This window comes from Octodon degus, unplaced genomic scaffold (genome assembly GCF_000260255.1).
Source record: "Octodon degus isolate 3935 unplaced genomic scaffold, OctDeg1.0 scaffold00007, whole genome shotgun sequence".
In the NCBI taxonomy this organism is placed as follows: Eukaryota; Metazoa; Chordata; class Mammalia; order Rodentia; family Octodontidae; genus Octodon; species Octodon degus.
Window position 1 is genome coordinate 10,128,313 of NW_004524583.1, and position 9,716 is coordinate 10,138,028.

The following is a 9,716-nucleotide window of genomic DNA, read 5'->3' on the forward strand; positions in this document are numbered from 1 at the left end:
CCTTGAAATATAAAGTGTAACCAGAGAACTATTATTTCTTATCAACCATGGACATTCTAGCAGTTAAATCCCTGTAGAATGTTAATGGACAACAGTTATATAATTTTGTAGAGATCATTTGATATCAACAGTCATACATAGTAGTCTAGCATAAAAGTCATACAAAATCCCCATTTTGCTTTAGCATCTTTAAGTATACACAGAATATATATCACATAAGTTTTTAGTTAGAAAATTATCATTTGGCTGATGACCTCATGTTGGCTTGACAGGAACCCCTTATCATAAATATCTGGAGCATAAGAAAAAGGCATATGTTTAAATCTGGAAGAAAATTTATATTGTAGAATACAGTATATGTGGAAGGCATGCATATACTTAATATATTGAGCATCCTTTATGAGCAAACCTTATTTTAATTTTTGAAAAAACTCTGTATTTTAAACAATAACCAAATTATTGGAATGTATTTTTAAGGAGATTATTGGGGGCTCTCTATTGATGAACAAAGGTTGGCCACCCTCTATTCATCAATCAAGAGTCCTGTCCAACAATCTTTCCCCATTTTAATGATTTTTATTTAATTATAATTTTGATATCACTTAGACCAGCTGGTAACTCAGGAGAAATCATCCTTTTAAGTCTGTATTTCAAAGTTCAAATAAAAAGAGGAATAGCTGTTGACATACAAACACATAAATACACAATACACAAATGAACATCTTTATGATCAGCGTACACTCAAATATATTTTGACCAACTTAGATTATAATTTTTAAGTTTGTAATTATGAAAGACTAGTATTAAGTTTTGTAGGTCAATTTACAGAGATCTCTTATAAGAATTTGAAAAACGCAAAAACCTCTTATTTTTAGTTACTATATATCAAAGGAGAGGCCCAAGATGGGCTGGCCCATCATATGAGGAGGCACTAAAGTGTGGTGCTCTGACATCACAAGAGGAGGGATGACAGCATGGTAGCAGCTGGCCACATGGCCCGGAAAACGACGGTGACACGTCATGTGGCTGGCGCAGCAAGTTAGTGCTCTAATGTCACAGGAGGAGTGACCTTACAGAGGAGTGGATGGCCACAGGACATGTAAGATGGCAGCTTGTCATGCGATGGGGCGCCTCAAGCCGGCGCCCTGACGTCACAGGAGGAGCAACCCTGTCGTGGCCATAGACGGCCACATGATGCACAAGATGGCTGCGGCTCATCATCTGACAGAGCCCTGGGTTGGTGCTCTGACCTCATAGGAGGTGCGACCGCACAATGGCGGTGGGTAGCCACATGGTCTACAGGATGGCGGTGGCTGGCCACACGGCAGGAGGCCACAGGCTGTAGGTGCACTGGGAGGAGGTTGAGTCATGGGGAGTGGATTTGCAACACAGGAGAAAGGGTGGAAGGAGAAGACGCTGGCGCCTGAGGTTTCCATCTGGAGGAGGAAAGATCGGCAGCGGAATGTACAAGGGAACCGGAGGCGGAAGCAGAGGGCAGAGACGTTGCTGCGGAGCGTGGAGGAAGTAAAGACGCAGTCGGAAGACACTGACACGACAGTGTCCAGCAGAGGGGTGCAGAGGGTAGTGCCGCGGAGATGGCAGGGGGATAACAGGGAAGGCGGGAGGGACGTGTTTTTAGATTCAGCAAAGGCTTTTAAGGGATTTCTAGCCATTTGCCGTTGCCATAATAGAATTTAAAAATTAGTCTTTTGGGTTTGAGATAGCCTTCTATCTAATCCGAGGGAGCTGAGGAGACAACCCAGCAGTGTGTGCTTCGGAAGAGGGGAAGAGCGTTTCCCATGGGGGCCGAATAAACATGAGCCAAAGATTAGGGCAAAAGCCCGATGTCACTTCCTGCCAAAAAGCCGTCACTTGCTAGCCTGGAGTGAGTATGAGGCCAACACCCACTTTATCAGTAGTCACTAGAAAAAGTGGGGAGTATCAGTCGTCACTAGAAAAAGTGGGGAGCCGGGGACCAGATGGCTGAGGATGATGGAAGGGGGGGTCTCAGTGTGAGCTCACGATTTTCGAGAGGAGAGGAAAGACGAGCAAGACCCCCGTAGTTTTGGGCTCACAAGTGAGGACTGAGATTGGCTGGTGTTGGATGAGAGCTAGCAACGGCAGGCGGCAGAGGCAGAGCAGAAGCAGAAAGCGGTTCAGTGAGGGAGCTCAAAACCAAGGCAGGGGATGCCCCGGGAGCCACACTACTCACCGTTCCACGTCACAGCACCAAAAATGGTAGGTTTTAGAGGCAACAGCGATGGCGGCAGTGGTGGCCGCGCAGCAGAGAAGCAGAAATGGGGGAGGGAAAGCCTTTATTAACTCTAAACTGACAGAAAAGACCAAGCTCAGGGAGCTGGGCAGATGCTCTGACCTGAGACAGAGAGCCTGGGGTTTTATGGACGTTTGCTGGGGGTGGAGCTTGAGGGGCGGGTTTAGTGACGTTAAGGAGCTGATTGGAGGCTACCTTGTGTGGGCAGGAAAGGTCACAGGAAGTTGTACCCAGGGCTGGAGTGGGGAAGGAGGAGGACGTGGTCATTGGGAAGCTAAACTATTGTTCTAAGGCCTTCAGCCATAGCAGAAGACCACCATAATAATTCAGCAATTCTTACTAGGGCCATAACCTATCAACATGCATTTCCTCACCTATCCTAATGTGATCTATCTCTGAAAAAAAGCAAATTAATTTATCTGAAGGATAATGACAGTCAGTAACACCAGAGAAATTAGTCCAAAATCTAGATGGAGCCAATTAATATTACCAAGTAAAGTCGGAATCATGAATGGTTCATCTGAGCAGTTTGGGGCACATTATATCTTTGTTGCCTAAGTTGACCCAAATATGAAGAAGTTATAGCAAGCTTTGGAGGCCATCCGCTAGTCCTTTCCCTATTTAAATGGGATGTCAAAATCAAGCTGCTGTTTAAACCTCACTGCTCTTAGGTTGTACTCCAAACCTCTGTATTTGTTTGTAAAATATTAAAGCTTTTTTATACTAGTTTTAATTTAGGATCGTAAAACAAGCAATCAAGCTTATTAAGGATTAAAATAATTTTAAATAATCTTTTAAAATATTCTCATTATTGTAAATCTTTGGAGTTTTTTTTTTAAAGCAATTTTTTTTTTTTTTTTTTTTTTTTTTTTTTTTTTTTTATCTTTAGGATGGGAAACAGCCTTTTAATCTACTCACCTTAAGGGGAAAATGTAAAACCTTCTCTTTTAGTGTCAATTGTAAGGGAGAGAGAGAACCACTCTACATCCTGCTTTTCTGCTAAACCGTATTCCTGGAGGAACAGTCCTTCCATCTCTCCAGTGGGCAACCCGGCTCCCTCACCTGGAGGCCATCCACAATTTTATTTGAAAAAGCCCTTTAAAATGTTTTCCCTTTAATTTTTATCCAATTTCTTTTTAATAATTTAAAATTTTTTATCAAAGAAAGAATGATCAACTGAGAAATGTAAGAATCTGGTGTGGTTCAAACAGTGGTTTAGGTGTATTGAATTTTAACCCTGATTTCCCTGCATAATCAGCACTGATTACACAAGGCAAAAATCTGGAGACCTTTTAAAGTGAGATTGTTGTAGCCTAGCAAGATTCCGCTGTCCCCTGAGGCATAGATCCATAGACTCCCCAGTAGGAATAACTTGGGGCCCCGTTTCAAGAGTTAATAGGAATGTGGAGGAAGAACTGAGAGGTCCAAGCCTCTGCTGTTGGTTCTTGCTCACCACAGGTCAGAGACACTTGTGGCAAGGTAGGGGAAAGCACCCCCATTATTTGATGGGGCCAAGGCTGGCTCAAATGGAAGTTGCCCTTTATTTCAGCCTGTGGATGAATAACCTGAGTAATAGCTGCTGCCAATGCAGCTGCCTGTACGTATGAATGATATAGGGGAGTAAAACTCCCAACCTGAAAGGTACCTGGGATGAGTTCGTGTTCTCTAAAACCGAAGAATGAATTTTAGGAACAAATGGCGGTTAAGAGTAGAATATTTTTATTGGGGGAAATAAAGCTCCTGTCTGAGAGGACAGAAGGGGGACCCGAGTGGGTGTCCCCGGGAAGCTGTCTCTTTCAGGGACTTTTATAGAGGAAAGCCATGTGGTGAGGCCAGTCTAAGGTGGTGGAGAACATGGGAACTCACTTAGGTGGGCATGAGGTGGGACAAAACTATGATCAGCCAATGAGATTATAAGCACCATTTCTCAGGTAAAACTGATTAAACCCAGTACCAAATGAGGAAGCCACATAGCAAGTGGGCATGATACTGGACAGGGTGGTGCTGAGTGGTACCTTCCATGCCGATTCCCTTATACTTCCTTCCAGTCTCTGAAAGCAGAAAAATCGTCTTCCCTGAAGACACTTGGTAACAGTTCCAAAAACAAAAACATGCTTCAAAAAACTGTTCTCTGTTATTGTTTTTTTATTAATTTTAATTTTATTGAGAAATAAATATGAATGAGACAGTTTCAAAGCTGATTAATAGGACAGTTTTGATAATCAATACATTGTACCTTGTTATCTTCTTAGTGGTTATCCATAGTACAAGAAGCAGAGAGGATGTCCTGTCGAAACACTATTAGTCTCTGTTATTCTGGAACTAGTTCAACTGGCGGATGAGCTGGTTGATGCGCTCACCCTGATAGCCAGGTGAGCCCTTCTCCTTGAGGAAGCCCACCCTGTTCTTGGTAGCATGCCGGGCTACAGACAGGTGAAAAGGGTGCAAGAAGCAGGCAATCTCCTGGAAATGCGCCTCTGGAAAGGTGATTTTGTGAATGAGGTCTTCAAAGCAAATGATGCCCAGGTGCGCCTCGATCACAGTGCTGTCCATTGGTGGGAAGGTCTTATTCTTGACCTGGCCCTGTCCATGTTTCAAAATGAGTTCCCCGACAGACATCAGATTTGGAAATCCCTAGGTCACCTAAGGCTCCACTATCCGCAGCGTTTTGAGAGTTTGGGGGTGACTTTAACAAAGACACCACTGAACAACTTCTTCAGGTGAAGTCTTGCAATGGTCTTCTGTACTAGTGAACTCACCCCGTGAATACTTAGGAGATGGACAGCAAAGGTCAGGGAACGTTCACAGGCACTTCCAAAGTGCTAAGTTTCACTTCTAGACATTTCACGCGCACCCCATCACGCCGCTGTCACCAGGAATCATGAAGCAAAGATTCCAGTGCTTAAATGTGATGTCTTTTACCTTCCTCTCTTCCTTTGTCAAAAGTGCCTACTTTGCCTGGGTGGTTTTGAGGGATTAAGTGTATTGGTCAGGGCTTTACTTAGAGGAACAGATATAATATAAGGAACAGATATTAGCACAAGATATACAATGTAGAAGGAATTACAAGATTGGCTTTATGACAGTCAGCTGCAGAGTCAGATGAGGAAGTGTGCAGAGGGCATCTGCACACCCCAGACTGAAGAATTCAGTCCCAAGGTCTGAAGCTCACTGCTGTGCTCCATGCAAGTCTCTATTGGTCAGCTAATGGGTCTGCGACGGAAGACTGAAGGGTCTGCGATGGACGCTGAAGAGTCTGTGACGGAAGGTGAAGGATTCAAGCTGGAGGCCAAAGAGTCTGCGCTGCAAGCCAGGCGATGAAGTCCAAGCCAAATGCCAAGACTGAAGTTCCTTGGAAAAAGTGGAACATTGACTACTTCCTCAGCCCCTTTATATGGTCTCTTTGTGCTGAGTCACTCTGGGGCAGAGCCAATTGTGCCCCAGCGCAGGACCCCCAAGACACAATGTATCAACCACTATACTAAGCCTTCTTCTTTTTCAGGAGATTTTCTAGAACCAAGGGGATCTTTTTTTCTTTGCTCTTCTTCCACCATCTTTCTAGCCTAAACACTACTGCCAGAGCACAGTGTTTTAATTAGTTCAACTCTCACCAGCACTTGTTTTCTGTTTCTTTGTTTTTAATTATAACTGTTCTAATGACTATGTCCAGGTGAGACAAAGCCTTCTGGTGTATGTGCTGCTGAAGCAAGCACCAAATAAAACATCTTGGAAAAGAAGTTAAGAAAGCTACAAATTGTAAGCAGGTATGCAGAATGGATCGTGCTGCACAGGGCAGAGTTGTCACCACCCTGTTAAACACAAGACAGTCCATTCACCAAACCTCTCTGCAGCAAACAGGAATAGGGTTGCAAGCATGACCACCCTGCTGGTCCTGGAAACTGCATGTTTTTGTCAACCAATGTGGATTTCTGTAGATTGGGCGGGTTCTACTCCAGTGTATCTTCATGGGACCCAGACACATCTATGGACTAAGATTTGGGCCCACAGCCTTGTGGCAATTTCCCAAGTGGGAAGAGGCCCTGCCAGATTCTCCTGGGAATAATCATTAGCTATTCACAGAAGAGGCATCATTCAGTGGCAAGTGAGGGAGCCTGTGTTATGGCTGTGTGTTGCCGTGCTCAGTAGAGGAGTGGTGGGAGGGCGATCTGCTCAGCCTAAGGACTGCTGGCAAAAAACATTCTGTTCTATTGCAGAGGGTGCCTCAGTGGAACAACTATTAAATCTATGACCCAATGGAAATACCTCTCAGAAAGAGTTTTTGTCACTGTTGTAATTAGGGGATTGACCACTGAAATTTGCTAGCATTTTTTTTTTTCTCTCTTATGGGAAAGCTGCTAGCTCATCCTTAGACTCTTGTTCTGGAAAAATCTACCTCAGACCTCAAGCAACACAAATGTAGAGCCAGGTGTGACTCCCTTGCTCTGTGGGAAGAGGCCAGAAACAGTTTTGTAGAGCTGGGATCTGATTCTGCAGGGGATGGGTTCCTGTTACCACTCCCACACACCCACTCATAGGGGCAACCTTGGTGTTTTTTGAATTTGTATAGAAATTTGTCAAGGAAGGGAGAAATACCCAACCCTTTTTTACTTTGAGATTTTTAAAAACATCTTGGGATTGAATGGGGCAACTGCGATCAAAGTGATAAGAAAGGAAAATAGGAAAAGATCTTAAACTGGTCATAATAATTTATTGTATTGGTACCTATTTTTATATAATAAATTGCCTACCGAACTTAGTGACTGAAGAGAGCAGATATTTATTATCTTAATTTCTGTGGGACAGAGATATGGGTGTGGCTTAGCTGGATGTCTCTGGACAGAAATCACCAAAAGTATGAGCCCAAATGTACCTTTTCTCTTTTATAAGTTGATCATATCAGTTATTTATTGTACTAATGGAAATGTAATTGACTAATGTGTAAATGAAGATTCCTCACTTGCAGCAGCTGTTCTCTGATACCTGTATCAGGTGCTACTAATCGGAGGCTATGGCAAAAGATACACAGGAAATCTCTATATCTTCCTCATAATTTTTTGTAAACCTAAAACTGTCCCAAGATAGAAAAATATTTTAAAATTGCTTGGGAAGACTACTTCTGGTCCAGAAGTAGCAGTTCCTAAAATGACCCTATGCCACAAACAACGAGGTACCTGAGAAGAGCACATGACATACCATCTTCAGACAGCTGTTACAAATAGGCCAAGTAGGACTGAAGAGATAGCTCAGTAGAATAAGCACTTGCCTGGCAAGCACAAGGTCCTGAGTTCAATCCTCAGTACCGCAAAAAGAGAGAGAAAAAAGAAGGAAACCAAATAGGCCAAGTACTCAAGGATTTAAAAGAAAGAATGAGTATAATGATGAGATGATTGAATTTTTTTTTTTATAAAAAGGGATGAAATAGTAGCTCTGGAGGTTAAAATAATATCTGAAATTCAAGTATACTGAATGAGATTAACAGCATAGTGGTCCCCAAAGAAGAAAAGATTGGTAAACTTGAAAACAAAAGAATAGAGACCACCCAGATAGAAGCATTTAGAGAGAAAAAAATGAAAAAGCAAATTAACAGAACCTAGTGGCCTGTCATACAATATTGAACTATATTAATAATGTGTTACTGGGGGCCAGTGAGATATGTCAGTGGACTAAGTGCCTGCTTTGGCAAGAGCAGGGGCCAGGGTTTGATTCCCTGTCCCACATGCCCCACTGGCCCTGCCCCTAGGGCGTGCTGAGCCAGCGACTAAGTCCTGGTGTGGTGGCACACATCTGTAATCACAACTTGTTTGTGAAGTGGCCACCCATGGTGGTGAGTAGCTCCCGCAGGTAGTCCTCCTGGATGGTGCCAGTGGCCTCCTCATTGAAGCAGGCAGAGGTGTTCTGGATGATGTCCTGGGGTCCGTGCCCTTGAGCTTCTCCTCAAACATGGTGAGGAACATGATGAAATTGATGGGCCTGGCGTCTCATTCATCGTGGCTCCTGGGAGGCATCCATGGGGTTCTTTCCCAGTGAGGCCAGTGTGTCATGCAGGTCCTCCTTGTCCATGAAGCCGTCTCTGTTCTGGTAGATCATGTTGAAGGCCGTCTTGAACTCCTGATCTGCAATTGGTTGAATATGGCGAACATGATGGAGGTTGCGTGCTGAGGGCACTTCTTGGTGGTCTTGGTCTTTGCTTTTTTGCTTGACATGGTGGTGATTGAGTTCCAGCTCTGGACACGAGAAGCAGGGCCACCCTGAGCTGAAATGAGTGGCACGGACAGCGATGATTAAACAATTCTATCAGATTAAAGTAGAGAAATGATCAGAAGGAATGATGCTGGAGGAGAAACTAGAATGTTTAAAAGAATATCAAGGAATATCCGTGGTCTTCTAAGAATGTACACAGATGGAAAAATGCACAGCCACAGAGGAGGACAGTATTTTGGGGCCACAATGCATCAACAAAGCCACCCAGTTTCCATTATTGCAGAGTGCCTGCAACCTGAGGCGGGGGCTGAAGCAGTTCACTGTCCTTCCAGGCCAGCCCTGCCCAAGGCCACCACCCCACCCTGCTCACTATCTCTAGCATGGGTCTCTGCAGAGTTCGCCTATGTCCTGGTGACCTGGCTCAGTTTGCCACTTAGATGCTAGCAATAGCAACAAGTGAAGCAGGACAACCACCACTCCATGCTAACATCATGTAGACTCTTGTCTAACTGATACAAATCAACAAAGCTACCCTCATTGTACCCTGAACCTGTGCCTTTCCCCCAAGCAACCACTATCTAATTCCAAGGATCTACAGTTTCTGCAGCAGAATTCACCAAAAGTCACTTCTACTTGCATGATGGTAGGATGGCAACAAGAAGACCAGCCTGTCACCTTTTATTTTAGTGGGTGCAACTGTTCAGGAAGTACAGGATTTGGAATCCTCATCCCGGACATACTGTTGCTCCCAGGCAGATGGCCTGAAGAGATTCACTACAGTCCAAGTGCCCATCGATGTCGCTATGGACCAGACATTCCAAGAAACATGCCGGGAGTCCCCAGAATGCCAGTCCTCCTACAGGTGGGCAGGATGGCCCCGGGCCACAAGGCCCAGTCTTTCTTTCTGTTGCTTTCCCAGTAGAAGATGTAGCTAAGAAAGGCTCAGGATCTGGTGACAAACACACTCTTTTTGGAAGTCATGGTATTGTTGGAGAGATTACTGTGACCAGGGCCCCTGTGTGCAGAACAGAACCTTAAATCTGGTAGGTACATTTTCCTGCCATGCTGCAGAGGCCTTCAAATGCTTGAGCACTCAACATTTTGATATGTCAATCTGGATACTGAGATATTTTAAAAACTGAATTGATATAATGTATGAGTCATGGCATTTTTAATTTGATGTCTCCACCTGCCTACTAGTTAGTAATAAAGGCCCACTATATGATCAAAAAAAAAAAAAAAA

At 44.0% G+C, this 9,716-nt stretch overlaps 2 pseudogenes; one reads left to right on the top strand and one right to left on the bottom strand.

The window, feature by feature from the left end:
• Nucleotides 1-8,062: 8,062 nt before the first annotated feature.
• Nucleotides 8,063-8,538, bottom strand: LOC101568205 (annotated as a pseudogene).
• Nucleotides 8,539-8,719: 181 nt separating this feature from the next.
• Nucleotides 8,720-9,511, top strand: LOC105743541 (annotated as a pseudogene).
• Nucleotides 9,512-9,716: the final 205 nt, after the last annotated feature.